Raw genomic sequence first — 23,429 nt, 5'->3', positions numbered from 1 at the left:
TCATAAAAGGCAAGGACCTACATCCAAGTTTACTCTATCCAGCAAAGCTATCGTTTAGAATGCTAGGGCAGATAAAGTGCTTCCCAGATGAGGTAAAGTTAAAGGAATTCATCATCACCAAGCCCTTATTATATGAAATGTTAAAGGGACTTATCTAAGAAAAAGAAGAATATGAAAAATATGAACAGTAAAATGACAACATTATCACTTCATGGCCTTTTGGCTAAGATCAAGTGCAGCAAAATGACAATAGACTTACAACTATAAATAACCAAACCTAAAAAACAAAAACAAAACAAACTAAGCAAATAACTAGAACAGGAACAGATTAACAGAAATGGGCATCACATGAAGGGTTATCAGAAGGGAGGGGGAGGAGGGAGAATGGGGGAAGTTACAGGGAATAAGATGCATAAATGGCAGGCACAAAATAGACAGGAGGAGGTAAATAATAGTATGGGAAATGGAGAAGCCAAAGAACTTATATGTCTGACCAATGGACATGCACTAAGGTGGGTGAATGTTGATGGGAGGGGTGATGTAGGGTAGAGGGGAATAAATGGGAGAAAAAAAGTTGACAACTGTGATAGCACAATCAATGAAATATACTTTTAAAAATGAATAACACATTAGAAGAATGGATCAGTAACCTGGAAGACAAAGTAGTAGAAATAAAATAATCAGAGCAGGTGTAAGAAAAAAGAATTTAAAAAACCAAGGTTAGTTATAAAGTATTCTGGGATAACATCAAGAGCTCAAACATTATAGGGATCCCAGAAGAAGAAGCAAGGAACAGAAATTTTATTTAAAGAAATAAGGACTGAAAACTTTCCTGATTTGGGAAAGGAAACAGCTATCCAGGTCCAAGAAACACAGAGTTCCAAACAAAATGAACTGACAGAGATCTACATCAAGACATACTGTATTTGAAACAGCAAGAGTTAAAGGTTTTAAAAAAAAGTTAAGGGTAAAGAAACAAGCTTGAAGGAAATAAGAGTAAAACTAGTTACATATAAAGGAAACCCTATAAGGCTGTCAGCTGATTTCTCATTAGCAACTTTACAGGCTAAAAGGGAGTGGCAGGACATTTTTAAAATGCTGAAAGAAAGGACCCTAAAACCTAGAATAATTTATCCAGCAAGTTTCTCATTCAGAATCAAAGGAGAGATAAAGAGACTCCCAGAAAAGTAAAAACTAAAGGACTTCATCTCATTTATTCAGCTTTACAAGAAATGTTAAAAGATCATCTTTAACTAGAAAAGGAAATAAGAAAATATGGAATTCCAGTGGCAGAGTAGGTAAACTGTACTTTCCTCATCCCATGACCACATCAAAATTACAACTAAATTATAGAGCAACCATCATTGAAAACCACCTGAAGACTAAACTGAACAGAATTCCTATAACTAAAGATATAAAGAAGAAACCACATTAAGACAGAGGGCAGGGTGGCTGTGCAGAATTTGCAAGTACCATACCCACAGTGTGACAGCAAAGAATCAGAAGGAGCCATGGCTAGGTGGCTCACTTCTTTGGAGTGTTGTCCTGTGCTCCAAAATGTTGCAGGCTTGACTCTCAGTCAGGGCACATACCTGGGTTGCAGGTTTGGTCTCAGGTTGGGGTGTGTGTGAAGCAGCCAATTGATGTTTCTCTCTCACATTGATGATTCTCTCCTTCTCTTTCCTCTCCCTCTCTCAAATCAATAAAAACATAGCCTCTGGTGAAGATTAAAAAAATAATCAGGAAAAATATTTTGGCTGAAGAGAGGTCCCTCCTAATGAGTGTGATGTTGCAACCCCATACCAGACCCCCCAACCTGGGGCATCACTTCCTGGAAGAGGAGTTCCCATAATATCTGGCTGTGAAAACTAGCAAGGGTTGTGTTTCAGAGAGACAATGGACTGCATGAGTGTGCTGCAGGTCTGAAAGGACAGCAGTTTGCAAAGTGTCAAGGGCATATGAAGAACTAAATTGACTAACTTCAGGTCAAGAGCTGTAAGGGCAGGGTCAGAACAATTCTTTCTGGGGACAGAAATGCTGGCAGGTGTCATTGTTCCTTTATTGAACTCTCCCTCCACCCAACCAGTCTGGCACAAGTGGGCACCACATCTGAGCTCTGTATTAACCTGGCTAACACCAGTTCATCCTGGGGATTCCCTAAGTCACTGCCCTGCCCAACTCACCCACCCAGCTGGCTGGAGCCTCTTCAGGGCTTTTCTGCACAAGTGACTTGCCTCAGCCCGTGCTGCAGACTTTTCCAAAGTCCCTGAAAGGCCACAAACTTCAAATAAGCAGAAGCTGGCCTTGATGTACCTTGTAGCTCTTTCTAAGTAGCACCAGGCCCAGCACAAGTGTCAAGGGGTCTCAACTGCATTGTAACTCCCATCAGGTGGCCCCAGGCAGGACATAAGTGGCAGGCAGTCTTGACTTGGAATGTAGCTTCAACTAAGGGGTCACAAGTCAATCATAAGTGGTATCTCTCCTCAGCACATATCATGGTGCCCACAAAATGGTCCCAAACCTGGCACAAGTGGCAGCTGTCCTAGGTTCACAGTTTAGCCTCTCCCAGGTATGTCCAAGCCTAGAGTGAATGGCAGCCAGCTGCAGATATTTTGTAGCTGTTACCAAGAGGCCCCAACCTCAGTACAAGTGGTAGTCGACATTGGCCTGGACTGGAACTGCTCCCAAGATTGGACACATCTGGTGGACAGTTTTAGATCACACCAGAGACCCACTCAATCAGGTCTATTATAACACACCCAATGGGTGGACTTGGTTGACAAAAGAACCCCACTAAATTGACTCCTGTTTCATGAAGTCAGCCCCACACACCCGTTTGTCAACCATGTCATGGCCAGCCCTAATGGTCAGCTTGAGGGTCAAACCAACACACTGATATGCCAAAAGCAATCAAGGCCCAACTATGGCAGGAGGGCACACACAATACACCACTCAGTTCAGGAGACCAGGGAAACTGTACCACAGGGTCCCACAGGACACCTTCTACCTAAAACCACTCTGTTGATAGTAGGACATGTAGTAGATATATCTAATACATAGAAACAAACAAGCCAAAATGTGGAGACAGAGAAATGTCCCAAATGAAAGAACAGGGGGAAAAAAAACAGAAAAAGAACTATACAAAATGGAGACAAGAAATCTATCAGATGCAGAGTTCAAAACATTGGTGATTAGGATGTTCAATGAACTTAGGGAAAGAGTAGATGAACTTAGAGAGAACTTTAACAAAGAGGTAGAAAACATAAGAAAAGACTGTCAGAAATGAAGAATACAATAACTGAAATAAAGAATGCTAGAACAACTATAAAGCTACAACAAAGATTAAAAGATGAAAATAGATCATGTGTAATTACAACAATGAATTAAGGAATACACACAATCATCCATATACAAAAGAAGTAAACAATAATGAGAAAAACATAAATGTGAAAAGGGTAAGAATTGTAGTTATTTTAGAATATGTGTAAACTTCAGCAACCATCAACAGTGGATTTGATGAAGCAGGGAATTGAATCTGTGATCTGAAAGACAAAATAGTGGAAAACATTCAAACAGAACAGCAAAAAAAATCAATGGGGATAGTTTAAAGGACCTCTGAGACAACATCAACTGCATCATCAGTCACATCACAGGGATACCAGAAGGAGAAGGGAGAGAGCAAGGGGTTGAAAACGTATTTGAAGAAATAATGACTGACACTTTCACTAACTTGATGAAAGAAATGGATATACAGTGCAGAGTCCCAAACAAGATATACCCAAAGAAGTCAACACCAAAATACATCATAACTAAAATGGCAAAGATTATAGACAACAAGAGTATCTTAAAAGCAGCAAGAGGAAAGAAATCTCCCATAAGACTATCAGTTGATATTTTCAATAGAAACTTTGCAGGCCAGAAGTGAGGAAAGGCAAATACCTATAACCAAGATTGCTCTACTCAGCAAGACTATTATTTAGAACTGAATGAGAGATAAAGCATTTCTTAGACAAGAAAAAGCTAAAGGAGTTAATTACCACTAAACTAGTATGACAAGAAATGTTAGGACTTCCGGCAAGATGGAGACATAGGTGGACGCACCGTACCTCCACGTACAACCAAGATTAGAACAACAACAATTTAGAGGCAGAATAACACCCAGAACTGACAGAGAATTTATCTGAATGGAAGTCGGACAGCCAAGAAGTTGAAGTAGACCCATTCATCCAGACCGGTAGGAGGGGTGGAGACGATCAGCAGCCGGGCGCGGGTCGCAAGCTCAGAGAACAGGGAGAACTGGGTGCATAGGCAACCGGGAGCGCGTAAGCCATCTGGGGCACGCAAGTTTGCAGTGGGTGGCGCACAAGATCCCAGAGTGTGGACCCTGAGTACACAAGCGGCAACTGGTGGACCCAGTGAGGCTGCAATTGTGAACCAGGGCAGAGTGCGCAACCCAGGACCCCAGGGAAGGGACTGAGATCCCAGGAGAACGGAGCTACCACCATTGTTCCCTCCTGCCCCCGCCCCCACCCCACCCCCACCCCCACATACAACGTCACTATCTAGCAACTGGGGTGCCAAGTCCCAGTGAACACTTAAGGCTCCGCCCCTCACCGTAACTGGAGCAATGTGTCTCAAACAGAAAAACAGATCAATGCCTCAGGGCTCATCCTTTTGAGCGACCAAGAGATTGCCAATCTATCAGATGCACAGTTCAAAACACTGGTGATTAGGAAGCTCACAGAATTGGTTGATTTTGGGCACAAATTACATGAAAAAATGCAGGTTACCATAAAAGAGATGAAGGAAGATGCACGGAGAACCAATAGGGATGGGAAGGAAACTGGGACTCAAAACAATAGAGTGGACCAGAAGGAAGAAACAAACAAACAAACAAACAAACAGGAAAGAATGAAGAAATAAGAATTCAAAAAACAAGAAGCTTAGGAACCTCCAGCACATCTTTAAACGTTCCAACATCCGAATTATAGGGGTACCAGAAGGAGAAGAGGAAAAGCAACAGATTGAGCACATATTTGAACAAATAATAAAGGAGAACTTCCCCAATCTGGCAAAGAAAATAGTTTTCCAGGAAATCCAGGAAGCTCAGAGAGCCCCAAAGAAGTTGGACCCAAGAAGAAACACACCAAGGTACATCATAATTACATTAGCCAAGGTAAAAATGAAGGAGAGAATCCTAGAAGCAGCAAGAGATAAGGGGACAGTAACCTACAAAGGAGTTCCCATCAGACTGTCAGCTGATTTCTCAAAGGAGACCTTACAGGCAAGAAGGGGCTGGAAAGAAATATTCCAAGTCATGAAAGACAAGGACCTATATCCCAGATTACTCTATCCAGCAAAGCTTTCATTTAGAATGGAAGGGCAGATAAAGTGCTTCTCAGATAAGGTCAAGTTAAAGGAGTTCATCATCACCAAGCTCTTATTTTATGACATGTTAAAGGGACTTATCTAAGAAAAGATGATAAAGAAAAAACATGTATAGTAAAAGGACAGCACACTCACAATTATTAACAATCACACCTAAAGCAAAACCAAAAGACACTAATCAAACAACTAGAACAGGAAAAGAACCACAGAAATGGAGGTCACATGGAGGGTTAGCAACAAGGGAGTGGGAGGAGGAGAGAGGGGGAAAAGGTACAGAGAATAAGTAGCATAGATTGTAGGTTGAAAATAGATAGGGGGAGGGTAAGAATAGTGTGGGAAATGTAGAAGCTAAAGAACTTATAAGTATGACACATGGACATGACTAAAGGGGGGATATGGGTGGGAGTGGGTGTACAGGGTGGAGGGGAGTGAAGGGAGGAAAATGGGACAACTGTAATAGCGTAATCAATAAAATACATTAAAAAAGAAATGTTAAAGAGATTTAAAAAGAAAAAATAAAAATAGAAATAGAAAAATATAGGGAAGAAGTAATTTCTCACTGACAAAAGCAAACAGTAAAAGCAGTGGATCAACCAACTATAAAGCTACAACAAAGATTAAAAGATGAAAATAGATCATGTGTACTTACAATAAAGTAAGGGATACACACAATCATACATACACAAAAGAAGTAATCAATAATAACAAAAACATAAATGTGAAAAGAGTGAGTAAAAATAGCAGTTATTTTAGAATATGTGCAAACTTCAGCAACCATCAATTCAAGATGGACTGCTATAATCATGGCTTGATATATATGAAAAACATGGTAACCACAAGCCAAAAATCTAAAAGATGTACAATAAATAAATCTTAACAATATTTCTATGTTGTCATCAATATATAAAAGAAGAGAGCAAGAGAATAAAAGAAGGGACAGAGAAGAACTATAAAAACAATCAGCATTTCTAGTCAAGATATCAGCATTAGTGAATGTGGTACTCTTGCTTCCTCCCACAATCACATCAGAATTACAACTAAACTTCACAACAACTATCACTGAGAACCGCCTGAAATCTAGCTAAACAGAAGTCTTATAACTAAGGATACAAAGAAGCCACTGTGAGACTAGAGGAAGGTGCAGAGGCTCAGAACATCCACATGTGGTAGTTAGAAATTTGGAGATATATCTCAGCTGCAGTGGTTCCATCTGAGGGATAAGGAGTCCCAAACCCTACATGAGGCACCCGAGCCCAGGGTTCCAGTGCTGGCAAGAGAAGTCCCTATAACTTCTTGCTGTAAAAACCAGTGGGAATTGTGGCTGAGGGAGACAGAGTGCTTCTGGAGTCCCTGGCATTCCTCTTAAAGGGCCTGCACACAGACATACATGGAGGCATTGGCTGTCAGCTCCAGTGTGGGGTCAGCTGCTCAAAAGGTGCATCAGGGATTTACAAGAAAGAAATGAATTGTCTGGCATCAAGGTAAGGGATGAAGATCCAGCTTTCTACCAGACAAAAGTGCTGGCAAATACAATTGTTCCTTTGCTGAGCTGTCCCTCCAAAAAGCTGGCACCATATCTGAGATACCATCAACCTGGCTAACACCATTTTCTCTGCCCTAAGACCCTTCCCCATTCAATTTTCAGAACCACCTAAGATATTTCCAGTTCCTTTTTCATGCAAACAGCCAGTCTTGGCTTAAGCTGCAAGTTTTTCTAAAATTTCTCATATAAGCACCATCTGGTCTTAACATGCCCCATACCTCTTGCTAAGTGACCCCTGGCTTGGCACTAGCAACAGCAGGCCTTGGTTAACAGCTTGGGTTCTTTTGGGCATCTCCAAACTCAGCACAAATAGCAACCATTTACAGGTTACTATGCTGGTTGCCTCAGGCAGGGAACAGGTGCCAGCTGATTTTGGCCTGAATCTCCCAGGAGTCCCCAGAGCAAGTGCACCCACTGTCCAACTATGGATCACACCAGAACACCAAGAGTGACACAGTCTAGGGGTGAAGTCATCAGGCATCAGAGTCTGATGGGGTAGGTCTCAGAACAGCAGCTCCTCCACTATGGTTGTAGCCAGTCCTTTCAGCCAGTCAACCTGGGGGCAAATCCCTCCTATTGATGTACCAACAACAATCAAGGCTCAACTACAACAGAAGGGTGTATACAGCCTACATGAGGTGGTACCTTGAGTACCCAATGTGGGTGACTTGAGAGATTGTGTCATTGGGCCCTACAGGACACCTACTATATAAGACAGGCCACTCTACCAAGACAGAAGACATAGTTTCTACCTAATTAACAGAAACAAACACAGGAAGACAGCCAAAATGAGGAGTCAAAGGAACATGTCCTAAATGAAATAACAGAAGAAAACTCCAAAAAGAAGAGCTAAACAAAATGCAGACAAGCAATCTACGAAATGTAGAGTTCAAAACACTGGTTATAAGTATGCTCAGTGATCTCAATGAGAACTTCAACAAAAAGATAGGAAGCATAAAAATGGAGATAGAACACACAAAAAAGAACAAATCAGAAATTAACTGGGAGGGTGGGCTGGCATGGGAGTAAAATACAGAAAACTGTAACTAAATAACAATTAAAATGAAATTAAAAATTTTTAAATATATTTTATTCATTATGCTATTACAGTTGTCCCATTTTCTCCCTTCACTCCCCTCCCCCTGCCCATCCCCTCCCATCCACATTCCCCCCACTTTAGTTCATGTTCATGTGTCATAAGTTCTTTAGCTTCTACATTTCCCACACCATTCCTGCCCTCCCCCATCTATTTGCTACCTATTGTCCATGCTACTTATTCTCTATACCTTTTCCCCCTCTCTCCTTCTCCCACTCCCCTGTTGCTAAACCTCCATGTGATTTCCATTTCTGTGGTTCCACTCCTGTTCTCTTTGTTTGCTTAGTTTGCTTTTGTTTTAGGTATGGTTGTTACTAACTGTGAGTTTGATGTCTTTTTTTACTGTTCATATTTTTTATCTTCTTTTTCTTAGATAAGTCCCTTTAACATTTCATATAATAAGGGTTTGGTGATGATGAACTCCTGTAACTTGGCCTTATCTGAGAAGCACTTTATCTGCCCTTCCATTCTAAATGAAAGCTTTGCTGGATAGAGTATTCTTGGATGTAGGTCCTTGCCTTTCATGACTTGGAATACTTCTTTCCAGCCCCTTCTTGCCTGCAAGTTCTCTTTTGACAAGTCAGCTCTGACAGTCTGATGGGAACTCCTTTGTAGGTAACTGTCCCCTTAGCTCTTGCTGCTTCTAGGATTCTCTCCTTCATTTTTATCTTGAGTATTATAATTATGATGTGCCTTGGTGTGTTCCTCCTTGGGTCCAACCTCTTAGGGACTCTCTGAGCTTCCTGGACTTCCTGGAATTCTATTTCCCTTGCCATATTGGGGAAGTTCTCCTTTATTATTTGTCCAAATAACTTTTCCACTTGTTGTGTTTCCCCTTCCACTTCTGGTACCCCTATAATTCGGATATTGGAACATTTAAAGGTGTCCTGGAGGTCCCTAAGCCTCTTCTCATTTTTTTGAATTCTTGTTTCTTCATTCTTTTCTGTTTGGTTGTTCCTTTCCTCCTTCTGGTCCCCTCCATTGATTTGAAACCCAGTTTTCTTTCCATCACTATTGGTTCCCTGTGCATTTTACTTAATTTCTCTTATTGTAGTCTGCATTTGTTCATCTAATTTATGGCCAAAGTCCACCAATTCTGTGAGCATCCTGATCACCAGTGCTTTGAACTGTGCATCTGATAGGTTGGCTATTTCTCGGTCACTTAAAAAAACTGGCTCTGGGGCTTTTAACTCTGTTTGAGCCATCTTTTTTATTTTATTTTTTTCCTCTGGTCTGGTCACACCTGTTACATATGAGGGGCGGAGCCTTAGGTGTTCACTAGGGCAGGGCACCTCAGTCGCTAGGTTGTGACGTTGTATGTGGGGGTGGGGTCCGAGAGGGAACAGTGGCACCCGCTCTGCTCTGCTCTCACCAGGGCTCCAGTCCCCCTTGCCACTTCCCACAAGCAAATTGGGCCCTTCTGGTGCTGGATCCCAGGCAGGTGGGCTTGTGCACTCTCTCGGACTCTGTGGGTTTCTCCAAGGAGCCTCCTGTGAGGCTGAATCTCCCCGCCTCGACTTCCACAGGTGTTTTCAGTCGGTGCCTTTAGGCTTTGTTTCCCAGTGCTGGGTCCCTGGGTTGCTTAGTTTGTCTGCACGTAAATGTGCGGCTGCAGATAGCCAGCTGCCTTGTGTGCCTCACTGGGTCTGCTCGTTGCCTCCCACGCCCAGGGTCTGCCACCAGTCCTTCAGCTGCCCCTGCGCATCTGGGGTCCGCCAAATGCTGTCTGTGCCCTGAGCGCCCGCTTCTGCCAGCCACTGATTCTTCCTGCCGGGACCACTTGACCCCTCTCCCTAGGCCTCTGATTCTGCCCCTCCTTACCGGACTGGATGTATGGTATTCAGACTTCTGTTCAGTTCATTTCTCTCTGTTCTGGTTGTTTTTTTGTTTGTAAATTCTTGTTGTCCTTAGTTTTGGTTGCACGAGGAGGTACAGTGAGACCACCTATGCCTCCATCTTGGCCAGAAGCCTCAAAATAAAATTTTAAAAAGGAAATGAAAAATACACTAACTAAAATGAAGAGTAACAGTACATTACAAGGATTCAACAATAGAGTAGGTGAAGCAGAGGATCAAATGAGCAATTTTCAATAGAGGAATCAGAAAACACCAAATCAAAATGACAAAGAGAAAAAAGAATTAAAAAAATGAGGATAATTTAAGGAGCCTCTAGGACAACTTCAAGTTGTCCTAGTCTCACAACATACAAATCATGGGGGTTCCAGAAGAGGAAGAGAGAGAGCAGGGATTGAAAACCTACTAAAAAAAATAACAACAGAAAATTTCCCTAACCCAGTGAAGGAAATTGACATACAAGTCCAGGAAGTGCAGAGAGTCTTAAACAAAATGAACCTAAAAAACTCAAGAGACATCATAATTAAAATGCCAAAGGTTAAAGACAAAGAGAGATCTTTAAAGCTGAAAGAGAAAAGCAGTTAGTTACCTACAAGAGAGCTCCCATAAGATGGGTAGCTGATTTCTTAACAGGAACTGCAGGCCAGAGGGATTAATTGGCACAAAGTATTCAAAGTGATGCAAAGTAAGAACCTATAACCAAGATAATTCTACCCAGCAAAGCTATAATTTAAAATCAAAGGTCAGATAAAGAACTTTCAAGATAAGAAAAAGCTAAAGGAGTTCATCACCACCAAACTAGGATTGCAAGAAACTTTTGATCTTCTTTAAGAAGTAAAAGAAGAAAAGTTTTATGTATATGAATAATAAAATGGCAATACATATGTATCAAAAATTCTTTAAGTGCAAATAAATTAAATGCTCCAATAAAAAGTCATAGCGTAGCTGAATGGATAACTAAATAAGACCCACATAGACTTCTGGCCAAGATGATGGCGCAGGTAGACAAACTGTGCCTCCTCACACAACCAAAATAAGGACAACAACAATTTAGAAACAAAATAACAACCAGAACTGACAGAAAATTGAGCTGTATGGAAGTCCGACAACCAAGGAGTTAAAATAGACACATTCATTCAGACCGATAAACCAGGCAAAACTGGGGAGTGAGACAGACCTCGCAACCAGGGTCCCAGCGCCAGGAGATAAAGCCTCAAAACACCGATTGAAAACCCTGTGGGGGTTGAGGCACAGGCAGAGACTCCCAGCCTCACAGGAGAGTTTGTTGGAGAGACCCACAGGGTCCTAAAATGTACACATGCCCACCCACATGGGAATGAGCACCAGAAAGGCCCAGTTTGCTTGGGGGAAGCAGCAGAAGGGACTGAAACCCAACAGAGAGTGGACCAAGTGCCATTGTTCCCTTTCTGACCCCTCTCCCACATATAGCATCACAACCCAGAGATGTGGGTTGCCCCACCCTGGTGAACAATTAAGGCTACACCCTTCATATGTAACAGGTGCGACAAGACAAAAAAAAAAAAAAAGGCACAAACAGAAGAACAGATCAAAGCTCCACAGCAAATACAACTAAGCAACCAAGAGAGAGCCAACCTATCAGACTCTCAGTTCAAAACACTGGTAATCAGGATGCTCACAGAATTGCTGAATTTGGTCGCAAATTAAATGAAAAAAAAATGAAGGTTAAGCTAAGTGACTCAAAGGAATGCACAGGGAACCAATAGTGATGGGAAGAAAACTGGGACTCAAATCAATGGAGTGGACCAGAAGGAAGAAAGAAACAACCAAACAGAAAAGAGTGAAGAAATAAAAATTCAAAAAAATGAGGAGAGGCATAGGAACCTCCAAGACATCTTTAAATATTCCAACACCCCAAATATAGGGACACCAGAAGGGGAAGGGGAGGAGCAACAAGTGAAAAAGTTATTTGGACAAATAATAAAGGAGAACTTCCCCAATCTGGCAAGGGAAATAGACTTCCAGGAAGTCCAGGAAGCTCAGAGAGTCCCAAAGAAGTTGGACCCAAGAAGAAACACACCAAGGCACATCATAATTACATTAGGCAAGATAAAAATGAAGGGGAGAATCCTAGAAGCAGCAAGAGCTAAGGGGACAGTTACCTACAAAGGAGTTCCCATCAGACTGTCAGAGCTGATTTCTCAAAAGAGACCTTGCAAGCAGGAAGGGGATGGAAAGAAGTATTCCAAATCATGAAAAGCAATAATCTACATCCAGGATTGCTCTATCCAGCAAAGCTTTCATTTAGAATGGAAGGGCAGATAAAGTGCTTCTCAGATAAGGTCAAGTTAAAGGAGTTCATCATCACCAAACCCTTATTATGTGAAATGTTAAAGGAACTTATCTAAGAAAGAGAAGATCAAAAACATGTATAGTGAAATCACAGCAAACTCATAATTATTAACAACCACACCTAAGACAAAAACAAAAACAAACTAAGCAAACAACTAGAACACGAACAGAACCACAGAAAGGGAGATCACATGGAGCGTTAGCAACAAGGGAGTGGGAGGAGGAGAGAGGGGGAAAAGATACAGAGAATAAGTAGCATTGATGGTAGGTAGGAAATAGAAAGGAGGAGGGCAAGAATAGTATGGGAAATGTAGAAGCTAAAGAACTTATTACATATGGACATGAACCAAATGTGGGGAAGGGGGGTGAAGAGGGTGTGCAGGGTAGAGGGGAATGAAGGGGGAGAAATGGGACAACTGTAATAGCATAATCAATAAAATATATTTTAAAAAAGACCCACACATATGCTGTCTACAAGAAATTAACATCAGATTGAAAGACACACATACTGAAAGAAAAGGTATGCAAAAAAGTATTTCATGAAAATTTAATCAAACAAACAAACAAAAAATCTGGGGTAGCAATATTTATACCAGACAAAACAGACTTTAGAACAAAGTCTATAACAAGACACAAAGAAGGACCCAGAAATTTTACTTCTGGGTGTTTATCTGAAGAAACTCAAAATGCTAAATTGAAAAGATACAATTGGAAGATGGCTGTGAGGTACGTGGGAGCAAAGCCTGGTTCTCCCTGTGCCCAGCTGGAACACCTAGCTGATTTTCTGAGGAACAGAGTGAACAGCCAATGAAATCCCAGCTTATATGAAGTTTGGAGGCAAAAAATTGCAGAGGACATTGAAAAATGTACAGTGAGGAGATTACACTGGGATGGGAAGGTCCCTGGGAATTGTGCTGGGACCCAGGCTGCTGTGGCCCCTGGCATGACACCTGCCACAGGATAGGGAAGGAGAGTTAGATCACTGGCTCCCTCCCTTACCAGAGCAGGGAGGGCAAACTGGCACCAGAAGGGACCTGAATGCTGGAAATTGCTTGGGGGAATAGAGAGAAAGTGGGAGACACATGGAGGTGGTACACATCTGCTGTGACTGTGGACGCTGGCACCAGAGAAACTGGGATGCCAGGAAACACCTGTAGAAGGGGGAAGTTGGGCTGTGTCGGACCCTGATTCCCATAGTCTCCAGACTGATTGGAAAGTGGGACTGTGTGAAAAGCCATGCTCTTGTTGGGAACTTCGGGCAGCTGCTTTGTAAGGAACTCTCCAGCAGCGGCTAATGCAACTTGAGGGTGATTTCAGCTGTGCACACTGAGTGAGTGGTTGAGTAGAACCACGTACCCCACTCATCTGTCACTGTGCACCCAGAGATAGTAGCTGAGCTGAATCCTGAACCCTGCCTGTGTCACACTGAGCACCCAGAGTGAATGGCTAGGCAGAACCATGTACCCTGTCTTGGGCTCGTGCCAGAGATGGACTCACGCTGTGAGCAGCTGAGTGACTGGTTTGAGCCTGGCAGCTCATGGAAGACCTGGGCCAAAGGCCAGGAAACTGTGAGTATTGTGACCCAGACCTGGTCCCCATCCTCTCAGAATGAAAGGAAGGGAGAAAAGCGAAGCCCAGCTCCCCTCTTCCTGTGGCATCTAGGAAGACCAGCAGAACTTGCTGAACAGGTTTAAAGTCAGTCAGCAGGAGGCTTATTATTATCTTTTTTTTTCCTTTTTGGATCCTCTCTCTTTTTTTCCCCTTTAATTTTTCTTCCCCCAAGTGAGACAATAAGACTCAGAATTACAAAGGGTCCAGAGACAAATTGAAAGGGGGAGCACAAGGATAACCCCTAAAACTGAGAAACTGAGACAAATGTCACATTGCTATCCCACAGAGCAGGCATTTTGTGTATGTGTATTATTATGATCTTGTCATTATTTTTTTTTACCATTTTTACTTTATTAGTATTTTCAATTTCTCTTCCTTATGTTTAATTTTCCTCATTCTATTTCCCTGTTTAATTGCATTGTTTGACTAGTTTTCCTTATTCTGTCTTTATTGTATTTTAATTTTCCTTCTTTCACTTCACCCATGTTCCAATAACACACAACTCTTGAGCAGGCACTTTCTATTCTGGTTATCCAAATCACACATTTCTTGTCATAATATTGTTGTTCTAGTACTACTGTAAATAGTTGTTCCATACAATTGTACATACTACACAGCAACCCTCCCTGATCTTAGCCCACTTCACTTTAATCTTGAGCATTATTATTGTTGTGGCTAATTCTATTCTCTCTCACACTATGCCTACTTTCTATCCTTTACTCTCACTATATCTCATCATCTAACCTTGCACAAGTGCTCTGTTTTCTGGATTTGGCTCACAATCCTTCTCCCTTCTAACAAGAGTCTTATCTCTTTTACAAAAAGTGGCTAGTTGCATGAAATATCACAGTTAATGGTATACTTATCCAAAGAATCTCCTATCTCTTCTTCACTTGCTTGTACTTTAAATCCCATAAAATACTCTCCTGCTATCTTAATTCATTTTGCCTAGCACCTGCCACTGATCACATGCAAGAATAGGTGGGAGCTGCAAACATCGGTATACCTGCTGGAGGAGAAAAACCACCAAAAAACAAACCACCAAAAGGTAAAAACCCAAGTACAACAAGAGAGCCCACACAAACAGAAGAAAGGGCAAACCTAGAGCATCCAGACAAGGTGATCAGAGACCACGCCACTGAACCTTATAGAATTCCCACCATAGATGTTCATCCAACAAAGACAGCTAGCAAAGTAAAACATAAGGAAGCACAGAAACAAATAGTCACCTAAAATGAAGAGACAATAAAAGAACATGCAATCAAAAGGAATATAAGACTCCCCACTAAAAGAGCTAAATGAAATGGAGGTGACCAAACTATCAGATATAGAATTCAAATTAATAGTTATAAAGATGCTCAAGTAACTCACAGACAACTACAAGGAACTGAGTGAGAACTACATCAGCATGAAAAAGGAAATAGAAACTATAAACAAAAACCAGGAAAAAATGAATAATAAAATCTCAGAAATAAAAAATACATTAGAAGGAATTACAAGCAGGCTGGATGAAGCAGAAGGTTGAATCAGCGAGTTAGAGAACAAGGTAGAAAAAAACACTCAGAAGGAGCAAGAAAAAGAGACCCAGAAAGAACAAACAGGTGGTAAGGGCGCTGCAAGACAACATGAAGTGTAACAATATCCATATAATAGGGATACCAGAAGGAGAAGAAGAAGAGCAAGAGATAGAAAACCTGTTTGAAAAAGTAATGATGGAAATCTTCCCTAATTTGATGAGCGAAAAAGTCACACAAATCCAGGAAACACAGAGAGTCTCAATTAAGAGGAACCCAAAGAGGCCCACTTCAAGGCACATCATAATTAAAATGGCAAAATTTCAAGACAAAGACAGAATCTTAAAGACAGCAAGGGAGAAACAGGAATTTACATACAAGGGAGCCCCGATAAGGCTAGCAGCTGACTTCTTGATGGAAATGCTCCAAGCCAGAAGAGAATGGTGAGAAATATTCCAAGTAATGAAAGCCAGAGGCACGTAACCAAGATTACTCTACCCAGCAAGGCTCTCAATTAAAATGGAAGGTCAAATAAGGAGCTTCCCAGACAAAAGAAGTCTAAAAGAATACACCTCCATGAAACTACCTCTGCAAGAGATGCTAAAGGGGTTGCTTTAAGAAAAGAAAGGAAGAGAGAGAGAGAGAGAGAGAGAGAGAGAGAGAGAAACAGGCATGAAAAAATGGGAATGAATAAGTATCTATCAATAATAACCTTAAAGGTAAATGGATTAAATGCCCCCTCAAAAGACACAGACTAGCAGAATGAATAAGAAATCATGACCCACACATATGCTGCCTACAAGAGACCCACCTCAGAACAAAAGGCCTACACAGACTGAAAGTGAAGGGCTGGAAAAAAATATTTCAAGCAAATAGACAGGGGAAAAAAGTCAGAGTAGCAATACTAATATCAGACAAAATAGATTTCAAAATAGGGGCCATAAAAAGAAACCCAGAAGGTCACTTCATAATACTCAAGGGAAGAGTCCATCAAGAGGACCTAAACATTGTAAATATATATGCACCCAATATAGGAGCATCCAAATACATAAAGAAAATCTCAGAGGACTTCAAGAAAGATACTGACAGCAACACAATTATAGTAGGGGATTTTAACATCCCACTGTCAAAAATGGATGGATCTTCCAAACAAAACATCAACAAAGATATTGTGGCATTGAATAATGTCCTAGATGAAATGGACTTAACTGATATATATAGAGCCCTTCTTCCCAAAGAAGCAAAGTACACATTCTTTTCCAATGCACATAGAATATTGCCAAAGACAGACCACATGATGGGACACAAAACAAGCCTCAACAATAACAAAAAAATTTAAATCATATCAAGCATTTTCTCTGATCACAAGGGACTGAAACTAGAAACCAACCTCAAGAAAAAACTCAAAAACATTCGAACTCATGGAGATTGAATAGCATGCTATTAAACAATGAATGGGTCAAGAAGGAGATCAAGGAGGAAATCAAAATGTTTCTGGAAACAAATGAAAATGAACTCACAACAACCCAAAACTTATGGGACACAGCAAAGGTAATCCTGAAAGGGAAGTTCATAGTGATACAGGCCTATCTAAAAAAAAAAAAAAAAAAAAAAAAATATATATATATATATATATAGAAACATTTCAAATAAACAACCTAACCCTACACCTACAAAAACTCAAAGAAAAACAATGAAGACATCCCAGAGCAAGTAGAAGGAAGAAAATAACAAAGATCAGAGCAGAATTAAATGACATAGAGACTAAAAGCACAATTGTAAGGATCCATAAATCCAGGAGATGGTTCTTTGAAAAGAAAAACAAAATCAACAAGCCTTTAAGTAGGCTCATCAAGAAAAAAAGAGAGAGGACCCAAATAAACATGACCGGAAATGAAAAAGGAGAGATTACAATAGACACCACAGAAATACAAAGGACTGGAAAAAAATTACCATGAAGAACTATATGCCAAGAAATTTGAAAACCTGAGTGAAATGGACACATTTATAGGAAAATATAATTTCCAAAACTCAGTGAAGAAGCAGCAGAAAGACTTAACAGACCAATAAAGGCTGATGAAATTGAAGCAGTAATCAAAAAACTCCTGACACACAAAAGCCCTGGACCAGATGGCTAAACAGGAGAATTCTACAAAGCATTTAAGGAAGAGCTAACCCCTATCCTTCACAGGCTATTTCAAAAAATCCTAGAAGATGGAAGACTCCCAAACTCTTTTTATGAAACCAGCATCATCTTATTTCCAAAACCAGATAAAGACACAACAAAGAAAGAACACTACAGGCCAATATTGCTGATGCACATAGATGCTAAAAACCTCAACAAAATATTGGCAAACCACATCCAGCAATACATTAAAAAGATCATACACCGTGACCAAGTGGGATTCATCCTAGGGATGCAAGGATGGTACAATATTTGCAAATCAATAAATGTAATACTTCATATAAACAAAAGCAAAGACAAAATTCACATGATCATATCAATGGATGTGGAAAAAGCATTTGATAAGGTACCACACCCATTTATGATAAAAAAAAAACACTAATCAAAGTGGGAGTAGGGGGAGCATTCCTCAACATAATAAAGGCCATAAATGAGAGACCTACAGCCACCATCGTACTCAATGGGCAAAACTAAAGGCTTTCCCACTAAGATCAGGAACAAGACAAGGTTGTCCACTTTCACCACTTCTATTCAGCATAATATTGGAAGTCCTAGCCACAGAAATCAGACAAGAAAAGGAAATAAAAAGCATCCAAATTGGAAAATAGGAAACAAAACTGCGATTGTTTGCAGATGACATGATAGTGTTCATAGAAATTTCTATAGACTCCACCAAAAAACTGCTCGACCTAATAAATGAATTTGGCAAAACAGTGAGATACAAAGTAAATATTCAGAAATCAAAGACATTTTTTTTACACCAACAATGAAACATCAGAAACAGAAATCAGGAAAAACATTCCATTTGCTATAGCAACAAGAAAAATAAAGTACCTAGGAATAAACCTTGCCAAGGAGGTAAAAGACCTGTACTCAGAAAACTACACAACACTAAAGGAAGAAATTAAGGAAGACACAAATAAATGGAAGCATATACTGTGTTCATGGATTGGAAGAACTAACATCACCAAAATGTCCATACAAAATGGACATACTTTAATGTCCAATAAAGTATCTAGGAATTAACCTTGCCAAGGAGGTAAAAGACTTGTACTCTGAAAACTACACAACACTAAAGGAAGAAATTAAGGAAGATACAAATAAATGGAAGCATATACCGTGTTCATGGATTCGAAGAACTAACATCACCAAAACGTCCATACTACCCAAGACAATTTGTAGATCCCTATTAAATAGGGATTTGTACAATCCCTATTAAAGTACCAATGGCATATTTTACAGATATAGAAAAAACATTTCAAAAATTTATAATGAACCATAAATGACCCCAAATAGCCTCAGCAATTTTGAGAAAGAAGAACAAAGGAGGAGGAATCACAATGCCTGATATAAAACTATATTACAAGGCCACTGTTTCAAAAGAGTCTGGTACTGGCATAAGAACAGACACATAGATCAATGGAACAGAATAGAGAACCCAGAAATAAACCTAAGTCTCTACGATCAATTAATGTTTGACAGAGGGGGCAGAAGCACAAAATGAAGTAAAAATAGCTTCTTTAACAAATGATGTTGGGAGATCTGGATGGCTACATGCAAAAAATGAAACTTGACCACTAATTTACCATACCAAAAAATATACTCAAGATAGATAAAAAACTTAAATATAAATTGTGACACCATAAAAGTCCTAGTGGAGAACTTAGGCAGGAAAATCTGAGATATTCTATGCAGCTATATTTTCACCAATACGTCCCCTGGAACAAGGAAAAGAATAAACAAATAGGACTTTATCAAATTAAAAAGCTTGTGCGCAGCTACAGAAGACATCAGCAAAATGAAAATGGAATGAACCATATGGGAAAATACATTTACAAATGATACCTCAGACAAGGGTTTGATCTCCAAAATATACAAAGAACTCACATGATTCCACACCAGGAAGACAAACAATCCTATTAACAAAATGGGTAAAGGACCTGAGCAGATACTTCTCCAAGGAGAACATACAGAGGGCCCAGAGACATGAAAGGTTGCTTAGCATCACTAGCTATCAGAGAGATGCAAATTAAAACCACAGTGAAACACCACTTCACATCAGTCTGAATGGCCATCATAAACAAATCAACAAAAAACAAATGCTGGTAATGTTGTAGAGAAAAGAGATACCCTAGTGCACTGTGGGTGGAAATGCAGACTGGCGCACCCACTGTGGAAAACAGTATGGAATTTTCTCAAAAAAGTAAAATGGAACTGTCTTTTGACCTGGCAATTCCACTGGGGGTTATACCCTAAGAATCCTGAAACACCAATTCCAATGAACCTATGCACCCCAATGTTCATAGCTGTGAAATTTACAATAGCCAAGTGCCGTAACAGCCTAACTGCCTATCAGTAGATGAATGAATCAATAAATCATGGTACACTTTCACAATGGAATACTGTGCAGCAGAAAAAAGAAGGAGCTCCTACTCTTCACCACAGCAAGGAACTAGAGAGTATTATGCTAAGTGAAATAGGCCAGGTGGTGAAAGACAAATACCATTTAATCTCTCCTTTAAGTGGAACCTAATCAACAAAACAAGCAAGCAAAATAGAACAAGAGATATGGAAATAAAGAACAAATTGACAGTAAACATAGGTGAGGGAGGAGGGAGATAATAAGTGAAGGAAGTGGGAAGATTGGAGTTCTGCCAAGATGGAGGCACAGGCAGAAACCTGCATACAACCAAAAGAAGGATAACAACAAATTTAGAAACAATATACAACCAGAATTGCCAGAATAGCAATCTTCATGAAACTCTGACAACCAAGGGGTTAAAGAAACACTCATCCGGACAAGTAGAAGGGATGGAGATGGGGAGACAGGCAGCTGAGTGGTTGGAGAGGACCTGTGGTAAGGTGGCAGACTGTGCAGGCAAGGAGGGGCTGGTTCACTGGGAAAATAAAGACTCAAAACCTCTAGCTGTAAATACTGTGGGGCTTGCAAAGGTGGAAGAAATTCCCAGCCTCACAGGAGAGTTTGTTGGAAAGTGGGGCTAGACTGGAGCAAGCAGCATTGTCCCCTTTCTGACCCCTTCTCCACAGACAGCACCACAACTCAATGAAGTGGGTTGTCCTGTCCTGGTGAATACCTAAGACTCTGCCCCTTACAATGTAACAGATGTGCCAAGACAAAGAAATATGGCCCAAGTGAAAGAATAAATCAAAACTCCAGAAAAAGAACTAAGCAATAAGGAGATAGCCAACCTATCAGATGCAGAGTTCAAAACACTGGTATTTAGGATGCTTACAGAAATGTCTGAGCACAGACACAAAATAGAGGAAGCAGTGAAGGCTATGCAAATTGAAATAAAGTAAAATATACAGGGAAATAACAGTGAAGGTAAGGAAACCAGGACTCAAATCAATGATTTGAAACAGAAGGAAGAAATAAACATCCAACCAGAACAGAATGAAGAAATAAGAATTCAAAAAAAATGAAGAGAGGCTTCAGAACCTCTGGGACAACTTTAAGCACTCCACATCCAAATCATAGGGATGCCAGGAAGAGAAGAGGAAGAGCAAGAAATTGAAAACTTATTTGAATAAATAACGAAGGAAAACATTCCTAATCTGGTTAAGGAAATAGACTTTCAGGAATTCCAGGAATCTCAGAGAGACCTAAAGAAATTGGACCCAATGAGGAACACACTGAGGCACATCATAATTAAGTTACCTATGATTAAAGATAAGGAGAGAATCTTAAAAGCAGCAAGAGGAAAGGAGACAGTTACGTACAAAGGAGTGCCCATAAGACTGTAAGATGATTTCTCAAAAGAAATCTTATAGGCAAGAAGGGACTGCAAAGAAGTATTTGAAGTCATGAAAGGCAAGGGCCTACATCCAAGATTACTCTATCCAGCAAAACTATCATTTAAAATGGAAGGGTAGATAAAATATTTCCCAGAAAAGGTAAAGTTAAAGGGGTTCACCATCACCAAGCCTTTATTATATGAAATGTTAAAGGGACTTATCTAAGAAATTGTTATGAGTTTGTTGTCATCTTATAGTTCATAGTTTTTGATCTTCTATCAACAACTGAACCTAAAAAACAAAAACTAAACAAATAACTATAACAGGAACAGAATCACAGAAATGGAGATCACCTCACATGGAGGATTATCAGTAGGGAGGGAGAAGGGATAATGGGGTGGAAAAGGTACAGGGAATAAAATGCGTAATTGGGAGGCATAAAATAGACAGGGGTAGGTTTAGAATAGTATAGGAAATAGAGAAGCCAAAGAACTTATATGCACAACCCATAGACATGAACTAAGGGTGGGCAGAATGCTGGAGGGTGGGATGGTACAGGGTAGAGGGGGATAAAATGGGGAAAGACTGGGACAACTGTAATAGCATAATCAATAAAATATACTTAAAAAAAGAAGGGGAAATGTCAGCAAGGATCATGTATAAAGGACCCATGGACAAAGACAACGTTGTGAGAGAGGACTGAATGTGGGAGGTGGGGGTTGGGAGGGTGAGGGGTGGAAATTGTGAAAACTGTAATTGAACAATAAAAATAAGAGAAAAATTAAAAACCAGAAAACAATTATTAAAATGAAAAAACCACATATCCACCAATAATTACATTAAATGGAAATATACCAAGTGCTCCAAAAAATGTCATAGGGTAGCTGAATGGATTAAACAAACAAACAAACAAATAAACAAACAAACGAAAAACAAGACTTGTACATACGCTGCCTACGGGGCCCATTTCAAATTGAAAAGCACACAGACTGGAAAACAAATTCTGTGCAAATGGAAATGAAAATAAAAGCTGGAGAAGCAATAGTTAGAGAATACAGACTTTAAAACAGAGGATATATGAAGAGAAAAAGAGAGCATTTCATAATATAAAGAAATCAATAGAACAAGAGGATATAATTCTTGTAAACTTCTACACACCCAATGCAAGGGCACCTAAATACATAAAGCAAATATAGAGGGATATAAAGGGAGAGATCAATAGTAAGACAATAACAGTAAAGGACTTTAACACACCATAAACATTAATGAATAGACTGTCAGACAGAAAATCATCAAGAAAACAGATGTATTAGACCAGCTGTATTTAATTGATATTTTCTGTGCATTTTACTGAAAAGCAGCAGAGCATACCTTCTTTTCAAGTATACATGAAACATTTCCCAGGACACAGCATATATTAGGCTACAAAACAAGTGTCAAGGAATTTAAGAGGACAAATTATATCAAGCATTTTCGCCAGTTACAATGGTATGAAACTAAGAAATCAATTACAAGGAGAAAAGTAAAAAAACAAACACATGGAGTCTAGACAATAAGCTACTAAACAATGAATGGGTAAACAAAAAGATGAAGGAAGAAATCAAAATATTTCTTGAAAACAGTGAAAATGAAAACACAATAACCCAACATTTATGGGACACAGTAAATGCAGTCCTAAGCAGGAAATCCATAGCAATACAGACCTACTTCAAAGAACAAGAAAAATGTCAAATAAACAATATTACTCTACACCTAAAGAAGCTAGAAAAAGAAGAACAAATCCTAAAGTAAGTATAAGGAAGGAAATAAAAATCACAGCAGAAATAATGAAATAGGGTCTAAGAAAAACAATACAAAATATAATAAAACCAAGAGCTGATTATGTGAAAAGAAGCAAAATTGATAAACTATTTGCTAGAGTGATCCAAAAAGAGAGACAGAGAGAGAACACAAATAAAATCCGAAATGAAAGCGTTCAACAAAATGTTAGCAAACTGAATACAGCAATGCATCAGAAAGATTATGATCAAGTGAGATTCATTCTGGGGATGCAAGGTTGGTACAACATTCACAAATCAATAAAGTGTGATTCACTGCATAAACAAAACGAAGGATAAAAACCACATGATCATATCAATAGATGCAGAAAAAG

Source organism: Phyllostomus discolor, chromosome 6, assembly GCF_004126475.2.
Source record: "Phyllostomus discolor isolate MPI-MPIP mPhyDis1 chromosome 6, mPhyDis1.pri.v3, whole genome shotgun sequence".
In the NCBI taxonomy this organism is placed as follows: Eukaryota; Metazoa; Chordata; class Mammalia; order Chiroptera; family Phyllostomidae; genus Phyllostomus; species Phyllostomus discolor.
Note: the sequence above shows the minus strand (reverse complement) of the source record.